Genomic DNA, 17,135 nt, shown 5'->3' on the forward strand with positions numbered 1-17,135 from the left:
CATCTATCTAGTGATGTGAATTCATCAACTTTTCGCGTTTGGGCTAACACACTGGACATTTCGCAGCCTTACGTTGCTGCTGGAAACGTGACGACAAAAGCTGCGTGTCACTGAACTGCACCGTTGCATTGTCGCTCACTGATGGGAAAAGAGAGTGGTGTTTATTGTATCGCATTGTGAGGTGGAAAGTAAACAGGATTTGTGTTGATTTCCTTCTCATTGTGTCGACCTGAGGCTCGAGGCCTGAACCCTCGGCGGGCCCAGCACAGATGGAGGGACCTGTTCCACTTTTGACAAACACACACAGCTGCTCTGTATGGATTAGGACACGGCGTGTGTATAGCTATAATTATTGGAGGAGCTTTACAGTCTAATGTTGTGGTTTAAAACACCCTTTGTCTGGGACGGTTTACAGGCTATTTCTCTCTGCCACCAGCACCACCAGCACCACCACCACAGCCACCCCCACCCGACAAATGAGCATTTTGAAAAGAAACCACAAAAAGTAAATGGGTTTGTGTCATTTTCACACAGGCTCGACAACGGCATCTTTCTGAAATAAAAATCAGGATTTGTGTCACTGCATTCTTTTGTCCATACACAGGTGCAGTTTGTATGGAAGTGAAACGTTGGCATTTTTGACAAAGGCTGTTTAAGAGAAACACAGCATTAGTTACGCAATGATCTCAATCAAAACAGACAAAGGATTCAGGAATATCACAGCCAAGAGCATACTAAATGAGCACACTACTGTCATTATGCCCCCTTTTTATTGCATTTCAATTGTCTTTGCCTTGACACTTCAATGCTGCACACACTAGATTATATAATACACTGTATTGGTCTGTTATCCAGTTAGTTAAAAAGAAAAAGAAAAAGAAAAACCCTACTAGTTCCACAAACTCATAATAATGACAATCACGCTACATTTAATTTATTCGTATCACAAAAAAATTCTTCAGGTCGCCCTGAAAGGATTTGGGGTAAAAGAGAAGCAGTCTGTTAGAGTATCAATATCCTAAAGAAACTGACACACGCTGATATAATAACGTAGCGGTGGCCTCACGCCGAGAGCGTGGGTGGTTCGTGCTGCGGCAGATGTTTCATGCCCGGCGGGCGAGTCTGGGCGTGTTTTGCAGCATATTCGCAGCAAGGTATGCAAAGTAACCTGCCTGGTGCGCTTGTGCGGACGATGGTCGCGAGAGAGAGAGGAGGGGCAGTGGTCACACTGGTGGGTCGATGGTTGCTTTGCTGCCGCTGTTGCTAATGTGACGCATCAGACGAAACTGTCAGGATAACCGTCAGTTGCTGTTCACTTAAGAAGCAGAGTTTTAATGGGACGATCTTCCAACTGTCAATATGATGTTAATTTCTTCTTTGTTCCTTCTTAGTCTGTGAATATCTTATTTTATTTCTTTTTAATCAATACAATCGCCATTCTTTTCTACTGTTTAGGTGCTGTAATTATTCAAATTTCCCCAATATGGGATTATCTTCTTCGTCTTCTTCTTAAAATTCCTAGACAGGGACAAAATACTCTTTGGACGATGTACAAATATGACTTGAGTTCAGTTTTTTTTTTTTGGATTAATGTAACTTGAACAGCAGTAGTACTATGTAGATCAAACTGAAGTTCTGGCCAATATGTGAAATTGAATCGCTCACTATTGACTGATATTGGGTCTCCTCATTTCAGAAGACTGAAAGGTCACATCATATCTTTCTACTTTTGTCCAAAGTTTTGCAAGGTGGTCGTGGAGGCCACCAATATTTGGACATCCCTCTATTTTTGAAGGAAAAAAAACCCTCCTTCTTAACATTGTGATGCAAAAGCCTTTTCAACCTTAAAGCCTCAGCGTTTGTTTTCAGCCCCCCCCCCCCTCGGTGTCTTTTTCTGCCCAGCGCTGTGGAAGATTATCACCTCTGCTGCTCATCATGTCCACTCCGCGTGTGCTAAGCAGCTCATGAGCGTGAACGACTGCAGTGCCCTCCGTCTCTCCTCACATCTCTCTCTCTCTCTCTCTCTCTCGTGACACGCAGTGAGACGTGTTTATTGCCTGTGAACGTCTTGAAAGGGCGTGACAGTTTTCCCGCCGACACTTCCGTCAACTGACCCATGAAAACTGAGCTCCTGTAATCCTCTCGGGCCCGCTTCCACTGTTTGCCGCCGACCTCTCGCCTCAGTGCCTGTAATTTAAACTCTCCCACGGATGGTCAGCAAGCGTCTTGAGGGTCCTTGTCGGCGCTACCAAATTAGAATTGTCCACAGAGGATTGAGGTCTTGTTTTCTTTTCCATCACCACGACGATTCTAATTAAACTGTTATTTACTACTGCTGGGCAGAGAACTGAGACTCTTGCCCTCAAGTCCCCAGAGGGACTCTGGTTATTTAAGAGGGTTTTGATCAGGTTGCCTGAACGAGAAGGGAAAGTCAATCATTTATAACAGAGTTGGAGCGGCTCATTAATTAGGATTCTATTTCTGATTAGTCAAATTGGAAAATATTGAGAAGACAACTTCCTTAAAAATTCTTTTTGGGAACAAAAGCTTCTTTCTTAGAATTTTGATAACAAGAAATGACTTTTCAATGGCACAGTTTGACATGATTCATTTAGGCCCTTAATAATGTTACTTTTCTCAAGCACTTGTTTTATTGTTAAAAAAATATACATATATATATATATATATATATATATATATGCCTTATATATATATATACATATATAAATATATGTATATATATGCCTATATATATATATATATATATATATATATATATATATATATATATATATATATATATATATATATATATATGTATATATATATACACACATATATATATGTATATATATATATATATATATATATATATATATGTATATCCATTTTATGTGCTTTAGCGACATGTTGTCACTGTGCCACTTGATAAAAGCTTTATCTTCCTTTTCACCCATTCAGAATGCTTGCCCTTTGTGAACTAATCGCATTCCTCCCACAGAAATCCCGTCCAAAAGCCAAGTCAGCTCTTTTTCTCTGTCCTTCCCTTTCCCAGAAAGCGCCACCAAATATTTCTCGGTTGTACCTTTAACACTAGCTCTTTGATTTATTGTTAAAACCCTGATAACATCCACCGCTGAGACGATTCTTATGATTGCTGTTGCCCCTCAGACACAAAGGATACCTGAGGGAAGGAAAATGGGCCATTGTATTGCGGTCGTATTATTTCCTTAGTGTTTGAAACGCATATTAATGCATCCTGGGGTAGTTGTATTGTTCTTATCAGACAGGAGAGTTGGCTGTCTTGATTGTCTGAATGTAGATGTTGACCAATGCGAGGAAATGCGGCCAAGGGCCTTTGGCTCCTGTCTTCCTGCAACGTTGAGGGAAGGAGGTGGTGACAGTGGCAGTGGCTTATTAGCATTGCTTTGCTGCGGCTGAGTTGGGGAATGTTTCCCTTTCGTCTCGATTCTTGGGCATCGTTTTCTAACAAGGTCGAAATGAGGCCACAGCTTGGACTAATGTGAATCTTATTTTTTGCTGTAACTCGGAATTCCTGTGTCATCCTGATATTTAACTTCAGCACAGGACAAGATTTCACTTCGACGATGACCACCCCCAACTCCCACTCCCTCCATTTTGTCTAGCTCTCTCACGTGTTGAATTGAATAGGGACTTTTCAGAATTATCCGTAAGCGGTATTCCGCAGGGGAAAGCATCAAATTTCCAAGCGAGAAACAAACAGAGTTTGGAAATATCAGAGAAAAGACAGTTAAACTGTTAAAGAGGTGAATTTATTATGAAGCTATATGCCAATGCTGAGCTGTGATTATTGGACACACCACTGCGACCTAAAATAATGCCAACCTAATTTGAAATGATTAAAATACGATAGACATTGATTCATCTGCAACTGGTAAAGATAGGTTTAATCTGATCTAAGTTTAATAAACAGTTAGAACAATCATGAAAATACAACATACATATGCAGTAGTATAATAAAAGGCCTGCAATGGATTTAAGCTTTACTCTGTCACAGACTGGAATTAGACAACTCAAACTTTAATCCATCATAAATGTATTTATGATGGGAACAAAGTCCTTTACTGTTCTATTTTTCACTACTACAAGTCACTGTGAGTGTTTACAATGCTACTAATCATCAACCTGAAAAAAAAAATAGATAACTGGTTTACGCGGTTCCACCAGCGGCGTTCATTTGTCACTTTTATGTCCACTGCAGCTGCTTCCCAGTATTGTGGCACCCTGGCTGCACAGCATGCAGGGAACCAGACACAGTGGGTCTCCCTGGTGAAACAGAATCGTGGGAGGTCCAGAGACCCTGGTTCTGTTTTTGGACGTATAATCACAAACAGGAAGTCACTGCAAGCCGGTCGCAGAAGGCCGCTTCCTTCTTTTGTTTACAGGAGGGTTTGATTTGAGCGCCCAGTGATAAAGCTGCACAATGGTTTGCTGCTCCAGAATCCATTTTCTGCTCATTTCACAGGCTCATATGTTTCTTAACTGTTCTCCATCCATGTCTTATCAGTTGTCGTCTTTTTAAAAGATTTACAATTTATGAATTTGAAACTCTTTAACATCGTCGTTAGATGATAAATGACAACTCGAGGGGTCTGTAATGCGATTAGTAGGATAGCAACTCAGACAGCTTACACACAAAGAAAGTGTTCCACAAAGACATAACGTGGACATTGAGAATAACAGTGCGAGCTAAGGCTAAAGATGCAGCGGGACACAACTCCACCCAGTCGCTCCCAGGGAAACAGAGAGCAGCGAGTCTCTCCGCCCCCACTGCACACCCTCTGTGTGTGTTTCACAGCGTTGTGTGTAGTCTGATCCATTGTATGCAAAATGCTATTTTTGTCAGATCACGCAGTTTAGCAAAACTGGGGAAAAAAAAGTAACACAAGAGGCTATAATGCGTGTTTTGCGAGGATTATTCATGACTTAAGAATGTTCAGTTCCCAACATTACGCTGCTTGCCGGAGGCACTTCCAGGAAAATATTTGACTTTGGGAACCGTGTGGCCTTTTCCTTTTCTAGGATTTCCTCTGGGAATTAGAGATTCTATTTCGTCTGCGTCCGTCATCCACCCACCCTTCAGATTTCTTCATGGAAACCTTCGCTTTTACCTCCCCTCTAACCACCTTCACGTCATAGACTCTTTTCCATCACCTTCTCCTCCTGGTTTCATCTGCCTGCCAGGAGTTTTCCACTCCCACACACCCACTGAGTGCCAAAAGATCCAAGTTTAATTCCCATGGACAATTTTAGCAACTTTTATCAATTTTCTTTCCGTCAAGGAAGACTTTTCAAGTGGCTCCCAGTTAAGTCCAAAAATAAGCTCATTTTTCATGCCTTAAGATTCCAGTCAAACGACTTTTTAACTTACCTCAATCAAGTTGACAAATGTTGTATATTACTGATTTCAAAGTTCAAGAAAAAAAAAAACCCTAAACTCACCACACAAAAACACATTGAGTGTTGCCCAATTTTCTTGCATGATGTCACCAAAGGGCATCATTTTCTCCAGCACTGAATCAAAGGGCCAACACCTAACATTACAGTTAGGTGTGTCAACTTTCCTCCCCCCCCCCCCCCCCCCCCCTCTTTTTCCAGTTTGCTTCAATGCTGGCATTCCAACTATTCTTTCATGTTACTGCAGAGCCATGTCCTGCTTGTGCACAGGGAGACATTACACTGCGCACAGACAGGAAATGTGGCTTTAGGAAGGTAACAGTACAACATGCTCTGCCATTTAAAATGAGGGTGTGGACATGTGGCGTGATCTGCCCTTCGTGTAAGAGCCTTCCTTGCTTCGGATGAAAAGTTTCACAGACAACTAAACAATCTCTAAGTGCGACTAACATGAAGTCTGAACCTTAATACATGTGGGATCCAAGCATCTGACAACATTTTGCTGAGTCTTCCAATGACCTTTCCTCACAAAGCTGTGCTCCCACTTAACGTCCTCCCAATATAAATGAAGAAAAAGGAGACGTCAAGTGACATTTCCCAACACAAAGGTTCAACATGACACTTGAATCCTTACTTCAAAGTTCCACTGGAGTTTTGTTCAGAGCAGTGAATCCGGAGAAACACTTTGTGAACCAATGTCATAGAGAGAGAAAACATAACAAATACAGCTGATAAATACAACTGACTATGCTTGTCACGGCAAAGATGCTTCGTGCTCCCCGTCTGACGCGGCAGTCATCAGCAAGGCGCGATGTCAAAGGCCAAACTATCACTGCACAGCTGGGACAGACTGGCTCCGTGATCCTGTGGGATTGTGGGTAAATATCTGCAGCCCAGTCATGGGAATAAAACAGCTCCATGTCAAGTCAGTGATCTGGGGGTTTCTGATATGGATTTAAACTCACAAGAGGGTCAATGCTCACACCGAAAGGGACTTTCCCCTGTATCCTTTACCCCACTTTCTTTGTCTGTTGCAGTAAAAAAAAAAACACACACACACAAACACTCTCACTGTCTCTGATCCCACTCTATGTCTTTGTAGGACAAAAAATATCTCCTGGAAAATTGATGTTTACACAAACCTTTCATGTCTCTAGTTTATTACTCCAAGATTTAACGTCCGCTCACTTCCCCGAATAGTGCCAGAGTACTTCAGTGCCAGAGTACTTCAGAACATGTGCGATATGTGTGTGTGTGTGTGTGTGTGTGTGTGTGTGTACCACCGTGTGAGACTAATCTCATAATTGTAGTTTGGTCGAGGAGAGGAAGGGCGAGGATTAGCACTCCTGTTTGTTAATGTGTGTAATGACTGAACGAGAGGAACGTGGGAGCCTGTGACACGGTGCCACACAGAGAGCGAGAAACATGGCGGCGTGGAGCTGCAGTGGAGCAGCTGGTTATGCAATCCACTGGAATTGTGACACTGACCGAAAAACGCAGTCTTTTGGAGTTGGACAAAGTGCCGCGTCAGATTTCAGAGCTGAAATCAGAGTGACCCAGCTTCTGTGCTTCTGTTACACAACCGTGACGCTCATATTAGTTGGGACAACAAGCTGGACGAGTTACAGTGCAACCTAGCAAATGCTTTTTTATTCATTCATTCATTTTCCATACCCGCTTAGTCCCGAGCTCAGGGTCACGGGGGTCTGCTGGAGCCTATCCCAGCTGTCTTAGGGCGAAGGCAGGGTGACACCCTGGACAAGTCGCCAGTTCATCGCAGGGCCACATAGAAACAAACAACCATTCACACTCACATGCACACCTACGGACAATTTAGAGTGTTCCATTGACCTCACATGCATGTTTTTGGAGTGTGGGAGGAAGCCGGAGAACCCGGAGAGAACCCACGCAGACACAGGGAGAACATGCAAACTCCACACAGAAAGGTCCCAGGTCCCCGGAATCGAACCCACGACCTTCTTGCTGTGAGGCGGCAGCGCTAACCACTGCGCCACCGTGTCGCCCCAAATGCTTTTTTAGTTTTGTAATATTCTAATTCATGCTTGGTTAATTGCCCTTTAAATGAACAACAGTGAGTCAGAATGGAAAACAAGTGTTCACTGCATCCAGTACTGACGAGAATGAAGACGGATGTCTCCAGATTTAGAACTATCAGTTTTTCCTTTCACAGGCAGAGCTAATCTGGCATTCATGATGCTTTGCAGTCTTTTACAAAGCTTTGGACAGAGATTAAAGTCCTACCAAACAGAACCGGACTTAATAATCATTGATGTTGTTAATAATGGCAGGGCAAAATGGGAGAAATGCGTCCCAACTAAGATCATTGCAGTGGGAAAAAAAATGCACGTTTTCCATTGACTGGCTGAACAGTTTGTCCATGAAATGCAGTTTGCCTCCCTGGAGTCAGCTGTGTTATTTTAATCCTATATAAAAGAACAACTCAAAACACATGTAACCTATAGTTTGTGCAGGCTGATGGAAATCAGGATAAGGCGCGATGTGAACAAACACGGAGTACACACTTCCCCTGCAGTATCCGGCCCACAGACTCACCTACCGTGCCGACTTTCCCACCAGCAGCACAGGAAGTTGGAGTTTTGTTTTTTGGAATCAAGCTGCTCAGTTCACCCCCTCCCCACTGTTTTTTTTTTTTTTTTTTTTTTTTTTCGAGAGAGAGCATCCACTCTATCCATGTTTACAGGTCTGTGGGATCAAGACTGTTTGTTTCCTGGAAACTCTTTTCACTTTCAAACATTTGGAAAACGTACATGAATTATAGAGCTGTCTGGATAATCCTGTTTCGGAAAGAAAGCATCTATTTGAGGCTCTGGTTCTCGTGTAGTTCACAGGCTACTTGGACAACAAGACAAATATGGTCGTCTACATATATAGACCTGCTTGTCCCTGACTGGCTTCTGTGACAAGGAAATCTTATAACTGTGGGAATTTTAAAATGCAGGCGGACAACACTGATGCCATTGAATTGTATTAATCCCTAAATAGCAGCTGTGAGAAAGTTCTGGAAAGACAAAAGTTTTTTTTTTTCTTCGAGTGCTAATGACTCTAAAGTGCCAATTAGTTTCCCTTAGTCAAAAATAAGCAGCAACATCTACATGTGAGAAAATATATATATCAGGAATATATTCCTACATTCTGCAAATAAATAATATTTTCACATTCTGCAAATAAATAAATACAAACACTTCCATAAGACAGCATTAAAAATAAATGTTGCATGTAAAGCAATAATTCAGGAGGCCCAAGTCCATTAACAGTATTGTTACATTTGCATGTACTTTATCAAGTTTATTAAGTGATTGCAAGATGAGTGCGTGTTTAGAATCTTTAGAATATTTTTCGTGAACTTTTTTGTTCTAATATGCAACAATGTGACATTATATTGTTGGACACTTGGACATAAAGTCGAGTATCCAGGTGTTGTGTTCTGTAATATGTACACACGCACTAGCATTATGCCTGTAGCTGCACTCTGCAGGCGATCAGTCCATTGAGTAGCGTCTATATATCATAGTCTCATGCATACGCAACTCATTCCCATTCACTCACGTTGGCTATCTCGGTTTCAAGCGCACTTTAGTTCACTATTGGCGCGAAGTGATACAACATACAAAACAACGATACATTAATAAGAATGCCACATTTTTCTATTACACACTTGGACGCTTGTATACATTCATAGACGTTGATTTTCATGACGTTTCTATCATTATAGTCAAACTTAGCCTATTCTCTACCACGGCTCCTATTGCTAGTTGTGGTATTCATCAACAAAACCATTATAATAATTGACAATAACAGTGAACTAGAATTTAGGGGGGTGCCTGTTGTTCATGTCCATTAAAATTCTGGTTCCTCTCCTTTTTCGAATCCACAATATTAATGTTATTATTTTACGTTACAAAAGCAAAAAGAAAAATCCAAGAAGCAACACTGAGATTCAACACCAATCACAGTCCCACAAGGTGCTTTTCATCATTTCCCCATATTGTTTCTGCTAGGCACATCTCCCCATCTGTTTATAATTGTTTCAGAAATGCTGAGGTTGTGTGAATTTTTTTTTTGTTTTTCTCCCTCGCCTTCATGAGAAGGAAAAGTTCTCTGGCAGCCCAGATATCCAGCTGCCAGCCAGTATCTCAGGGACCCTCAGACTGGTTTTGTTCATCTGACACCTGTCATCCTGTTTCATCTCTGCCTGAAGTTTGTTTCCTCTCTCCTCTCTCACCATACAAAGACTGAGGCCTGGGGCTGACTGGCTATTGTTACATACCAACCTATCTTTCTCTCTCTCTGTCTCTCTCTCTCCCTCTTCCTCCACACATGTTGGTGAGATAATTTTTTTTCTAAGCAGAAACAGAATTCCTTTCGTAGCCTGGGGGGGAAAAAAAAAGCCTTGGACTAGGAAATGATATTTATGCTGACATGGCGAGTTTCCTGCCCCAGAGATGTGAGGTACAACACGGTTAACTGTACTATGAAAGTGAAGAAGAGTAGGAACGTGATCATCACGTTACACAACCGTTTGAACGTTATCGTGGTGAAAAGTTTTAGGGGAGCTCCGAAGAAGTTGCTGTTATCATTTTGCACTGTGTGTGTCTGTTACACTGTCAGGCAACAATTCATTGTCTTGGCGCTGTGTTCTAATATTTTGCAGGATCAGCTGTAACCATCCAAAAATGTCTCTTGTATAATTATCAAAGCATTCTGATTCTGATTATATTTCTGCTCTTTGGATGACATCGGATGCAGAGGGGGAAAAAATGCCACTGAACAAAGAGGGGTTTATTTTTTTTTTTACAAGGAAATAGGCGACTGGCGACCGTCCCTGCAGGCTGTCCGTGGCCTCCATCCATCCATTCAGAGTCACTGAGCTGGAGCTGGAATGTCCAGCAGGGACACCTCATCCCTGTTGCCCCCGTGAGCTGCTCAAGGTTGATACCAATGCTGATTATTCCAGATTATCAGATTATATTACAAGAAGAAGCCAACCCCCTTGTTCCATACTGCAAATTCTTTGTGCAGCTTTGTTGTTGTTGCTGGGCCAGTTTCTTGTATGTCGCCATCCTAAAGGAGGATATTGTTCCCTTGCTGATAAGGAGGTAATTCAGGCTTGATTGTGTGCGGGCGGTAAGAATGCATGTTGAGTATATAGTTTGTTCCCTCCATTCAGCTACTGTTGGACAAATTAACAGTATATTTTTTTTTTTTTTTTTTTTTTTTACTGTTAAAGAAAGACTGAGAGCAAACACTGTGCTGAGAGCAAACTTGATTATGAGGGAGGAACATAAAACCAAATAGTTGAATTGTGTGTGTGTATACATACATGAGAGGTTATGAATACATAACTTTCTTAATTTTTTTTTTCTCATTTCATTTAGTTTTTATACAAACATGTTATATAGTGCAAATAAGGAAATGATGAATATCCTCATCCTGGAATGAACAAATACATTTTTTGAGAAAATTAGAAGTTATTTGTGAAAAAATCCTGACCTTTTACTTTAAGAATAATTCAAGCTATTACTTTTTTTTTTTCCATCCCAGTGAGTCCATCCCACCTAAGACACCTGAGATAGACTCTAACATCCCTGTGACCCCAGGTGTAGGATCAGCATTGATGGATGGATGGATGGATGGATGTTATCATAGCAGCTGGTTGTGTACTAAAGGTTAGCGGTTAGCGCTCGCTGACTCTGCTGCTGCAGGTCTTCGGATTTCTCAAAACGATGAAATACCCCTTTAAAAACTACTCACTCAAGTTTTTCAAAAGCCCTGCAACAATCCATCATCACCTAATTTTTGCAGTAAACCTCCTCAAGATTTATACATTTATTTGCTAATCCTTGCTGAACAAGCATTTTGATTATCGCAAGGTTCTATTTACAGTGCTTGACCACTGAATTAGTATTTGGCAGACCACTGCCAGCCACACTTACTGACTTGAGCAATTAGAGGCCCTGAAAAACTTCACAGGGTTCTTGCAGGGTCAGGCTCCTCTTTCAGCGCCGGCTACTGCGCTCTTCGTGTCCCTCTGTCTGGTCCCCTTCGAGAACAAAAGCTTTTGCTGTCTGTGGACGGACGATGTGGAGAACAAGGAGGCGTCTGGCTCAGGCACAGCCAGGCCAGTGACCACTCGGGCCACACGCACTCTTGTCCTTTCATCGCTATTATGTTTGGTCCTCGTTCTAATTGCGGAGAGCTGGCGGGAGTGAGGCGAGGAACAGTGCTGAGAGGGTTTATGAACCTAGAGATGGGTGGAAACAGGGGACCCAGCAAAGGTCAGGGAGCCGGTCGCTCATTAGGACGTGAACAGTTCGCAGCTGCCTCTGCCCAGCACTGGCATGACCGAACAAAGCAAAGCAGAACATTTCCAACAGGAATTTTAGAGTATGTCTTCAATGTTAACTCTTATTTCTGGGATTCTTGTGATGCATAGTGGGCGAGTTAGCAACCTGCAATCTGCAGTTGTCCCCCATCAACGACCCGGAAATACACTGCAGTTAATGGAATTCTTTGTAGTGCCTGTTGCCAGGATGCCAGCATCAGAAATGATATAGTTTAGAACAGCGCATGTTCTAAACACGCTAACCAGGCCAGAGTTGGCCACGGGACTGAGCCAAATGTTCCATACAAAACAAGATTACAAAGGGAGCTTGAAAAAAATTACTAATATAATATACATAAAATTACATTTATATAATTATGATTATTATATTAACTAGTGGGCTAGTGTTTTTATTTCTGGGCTATGAAAAAAGATGTTTGTCCTGAGACTGCACCAGATGAGAACCAGTTTAGAGGTTCTCTGCCAAGACCACCCTACTTACTGGTTTTGCTGGTTCCATTTGTCATCTATTGTACTATTCTTAGAGTGCTACAATGCAGTTCTGGAAATTGGCACTTTATAATATAATATAATGGGAGGAAACAAAAACCTCCGCCATACGGCACGGCGGGACGGACGAGCAGCCTCTCCCACAACGGCACCCCGTTCAGCACCAAGGACAGATACAACAACCGCTGCATCTGCACGTGCGCCCAGCTCACCTCCGGAGGTGAGGAGGAGGAAGGTGGAAGGGGCCCAACCTGGTGGGCTCCAGAACGAGCATGATGGTGCGACCGTATCGTAGGATGAGTCCTTCGTAGGCTGCATCCTTCGTAGGCTGCATCCTTCGTAGAATGGGTCCTTCGTAGGCCGCATTCTTCGTAGGATGGGTCCTTCGTAGGCCGCATCCTTCGTAGAATGGGTCCTTCGTAGGCTGCATCATTCATAGAATGGGTCCTTCGTAGGCCGCATTCTTCGTAGAATGGGTCCTTCGTAGGCTGCATCATTCATAGAATGGGTCCTTCGTAGGCCGCATCCTTCGTAGAATGGGTCCTTCGTAGGATGGGTCCTTCGTAGGATGGGTCCTTCGTAGGATGAGTCCTTCGTAAGCTGCATCCTTTGTAGGATGGATCCTTAATGCTTGGGACATCAATGCTTCTTTGAAAAAAAAAAAAGCTTTCCATTGCCTTCACTTATTTGCCGAATGGAATGTTTCAGTGTGTCTTTTCAGCCTATGCCAAATGTCTTGGGGTAAAGTTGGGCTACACCCTGTTCTAGTTGTCACAAACAAGCATTTGTTCTCATGTTCACGCCTCTGCACATTTTAGAGTGTGCATGTCTTTGGACTGTGCCGGACCTGGAGAGAACCCATACATTTTTTTTTCTCTGCCCTTTGGTAGGGTTTTCATGGAAATGGATCATGGAGAAAGTTCACTGTGTGACAGCTATCAGAATTCTTTTTTTTTATATATTTATTTTGCTGCTCTGAGGAAATCCATCAAGACAGCACTGCTAAAATAACCTGTAAATACCTACAGTGTATGGTCGTGTTTCATCAACCGCCCATCTGCCTGCCGTTTGCGTATGGAAAAAAAATCCTCCACATTTCTGCTACAAACGCATTTCTGTTCTGAATGTATATTAAAAAAATTGAGTTTATAAAAAGATACCTCAACATTTCTGTTACAAAGGTGTTTCTGTTCTGAATGTATAATGTATCAGGGCAGTGTTAGAGAAGATATTTTTGCTTTTGGCAGAGTCAAAGCCAAGGTGAAGCCACATCACAGCACACAACAAAGAAGAAAGACAGGAAGGAAAAGACACAGATTCGGGAGCAGGAGTCCATATGATAGAGGTGGGGGGAAAAAGGTGGGAGAAAAGGCCATCAAGGCCAAACAGAGGAGGCACCAGGCCGGTAGACGGACCGCACTGATAGAATGGGAGGGGGTGGGTGGGAAGGAGCAAATTTTGGGGAGGGGACAAGTAAGGTTCCCATGCCCTGCAGGCCCCTTGGGAGTAGTGGCGGCAGATGTGACGTCTGGGGCCCCGCCCCTCTCCCTTCATCTCCACAACTTCCCTTCCCTCTGGTCTGGTGTCCAGCATGTCACGTCCTGGCTTGTTTGCCGAGGAGGCGGAACTCTCCGATCCATCACACCGCTCTCCTCTCCATGCAAAAATAAACAGTCGCACCAGTGACATATCTGGAAGATGTGTGCAGCACACTTCCCAAAAAATGCTTCAGTCATGGATCTCTTCTGTCTCACAATGGAGTAAAAATCCCCAGAAAAAAAGATCTCTTAAGATTTATGTAGAAGTCTCCTGAGTAAAACGACTGAGAGTCTCAACTGTGTAGACTTTCCTTTATTTAACTGCATTAATAGATATTCAACATGTCTGAACACGCAAATGGCTCACAAATATGATGCAAATAAATAAAATCGCAACTCTAAAATTCATACACATGTGGTCATATCATACCTCGCTGCAAGGAATGCAAACATTAAATCCAGTAGTCCTTCCTGCAGTCATCAACGTGTGGAAGACGAGTGGCGTGCGAGGCGACAATAAACCAGCAGACCGAAGCGTGGTATTGTTCACCTGCTGGCTGCCTTGAGCAGCATGAACTACGGAGCTATCAGGGCAAACTTAAACAGTACAGGTGAAAATCTTCTTGGTCACACACGCAGGTCACTCCAAAACAAACACAAAACACACACAAATTTGAGAAATTCCGGATGTAACAAAATAAATTTTAAACATTATGCCAGTAAATAATCCCCTTTTGTTATTGATTTTAAATAAACTTCAACACAAATTTTGTCTTAATTAGTGTGGTACTTTACAATTTATGTTGCCATTTAAACTTCATTAGGGAAATTTAGCCTGTCAACGTAAATATCATATATCTTCAGTCATTTGAAATTTATTACCATTGTTTTAGTTATTTTGATTTCTCACAATGTCACAATCGAGAAAAATTTTTTTTTTTTTTTTTTTATCAAAAATAATCACCTATAGACATATTTATATATATTTTTTTTTATAATTTTCTCTCATCTAATCTATACGCCATTTTCGAGTTGTGCTTTACTTGTTGCAATGTATGTGCACTGCACTCGTCAGGGGGTAAAAATGGCAGAGACTTGGCAGTGAAGTGCACCGCTCTCCGGACTGTGAGGGCACCTTATCATAACAACGATAAAGGAGATTAAGTCGAGCTCAAGGGCCTGAAAGGAAGCGTGAGGCCGCGAAGGATGAGACCCTGTGGAAGAGAGATAGAGCGGCGGGGAGAGGAAAGGATCCTCCCAGATCCACCCCGAGCCAGTTTTTCCAAGAGTCTGTCAGCATGAGACGGCTGCGAGGAGAGGCCTTTATCTCCGCTAATGCACTGTATTACAGCAGGGCCCTCGGAAAAAAGCCCCGTCTCTCCGCGGCTGGATGAAAAAGATCCGGATTGGATCCCTCCGCTCCTCTGAACAGATTAGGATCCTGTGCGCAGTCACACATCCCCTGCCGCCACGCTGCTCTTTGAAGCCCCCGCGAGTGGCTTTCGACGCCATCGTCAGGCCCGGCAGCCGGCGGCTCAGTGCCCTCTGAACGTGGCGGACTGGAGAAGCCGGAGTCGCACGTTTCAGGGGGCCATCAGGCACCTTCCTCTCGGGGGGCCTCTTCCCAAGCTCCCTAATGATCTGTCAATAAACATGTTGGCAGCCCCCGACCGATAAGTGTCCCGCTTCGTTTTGCACTTTGTTTCATGAGAATGAGGAGGAAGAAAGGAGACGAGGCAATGCAGGCAAAACAAATTAAGAAAGGACTTCCTGGTTTTGGGGCAATTCGGGATGATAGCATCAACCGTAACAAACAGGAAGTGACCTCATATCCCCAGAACAAAGTTTGTCGTCCTTCCAGGGAGAAGTTTTGAGTCTTTTCTTTCAAGCAGTTTTGTTGGTTTTGACGAGCAACAACACAGAACTGCAGGAACTGTTTTTACATTCCTGCTGCACCTGTTTTGTGGAGGTTTTTTTTTTTCCTGATCACACACAGATATACATGCTAAGAAATTTTATTGTTCTGCCTGGGTTTCATCAAATATTTCTGAGAAAAAAAAAAAAAACGAGCAGCTCCACCTGCTATGAAGTGAATAATGTGATGCAACACGACTCCAATGACGTGATACGAGAGAAATGGAACAAATCAGTGACCGAACCTCACAGAGGACTGCTGGTCACATTATTTTCTCTTCACTGATCCTGAAATGAAATTACGTGCAACATGTCACTCAGTGGTTAGAATAACCAAATTACATTGATTTTACTCTTACATAAATATATTTATAGGTAGAATATTAAGATTCGCCAATAAATCTTGACGCATTTAACGGATTGTAAGCTTAATTTCCGCTTCATGAATGCACTGTTACATTTTCCCTCAAATCCTATATAAACCTGGGACTAAATGCAGGAATTAACAAATCACCCCTTCTTTGTTATGTAACTGCAGTGGACTGATTTATAAGAAAAAGAAAAAAAAGTTTTGCATCTTTCCCTACTATCACTGTCAGCGTACCGATCTGATTTTATTTTTTCCAAACATCGGACTTCCTGTTCCACCTTCCAACAGCAATACGCTGCCTATAGTCTAGAAAAAAATAAATCTTTTTTTTGCGGATGTTCTATTCACGGACCTGTAAAGTGAGCTCTATCTCTTCCCGATTGGTCCTCAGGGACGCCTGTGCCTATAGCACCTGTTACACCTCACGGAGAGGATGTCCTCCCAGCCATCAGCCCCCAACCTGCACGACAACAATGCAGAGATGCTTTAACAAAACACACGGACGTTAAATATAGAACTCGGGGCCGTCATCCCTGTGGAGCGCTCGCCTGACACCATTGTCACTGGCCAACGCTACGCTCACAGAAATGTGAACCTTTGGGCACAGTTTGAGGACAAAGTGTGGGGGTAGACAAAGATTATTCTCTGCGCCACATTGTCTTCCTGCTCCATCTCTGCCTACAGGGCAGGGCTTCCCTGTCACTGACACTATGTTACTGATACAACACCAGCGAACAGAGGAGAGGATCTTCGGCGGCCTCTCTGCTCCGCTGTTGACCAAAGGAGCCGACTTTGGCTGCCTTTGTCAGCCGTTGTTCCAGATGCTTGGCTTTGTGTAAAAAGATCTGGCGAATGTGCACCCTGTGACAGAACTGCAGAGTCACAAGAAGAAGCAGCAAAACTGCCCCCTTCTGGCCATCAACTGAGAAAACCCAGAGTCTTGCAGGCAGCGGCAGACTTGAATTAATGCGCTATTACGAACAGAGGTGGCAACTGGCAA

This window comes from Nelusetta ayraudi, unplaced genomic scaffold, assembly GCF_046127955.1.
Source record: "Nelusetta ayraudi isolate G7.1 ecotype Tasmania unplaced genomic scaffold, CSIRO-AGI_Nayr_v1 ptg000018l, whole genome shotgun sequence".
Classification (NCBI taxonomy): Eukaryota; Metazoa; Chordata; class Actinopteri; order Tetraodontiformes; family Monacanthidae; genus Nelusetta; species Nelusetta ayraudi.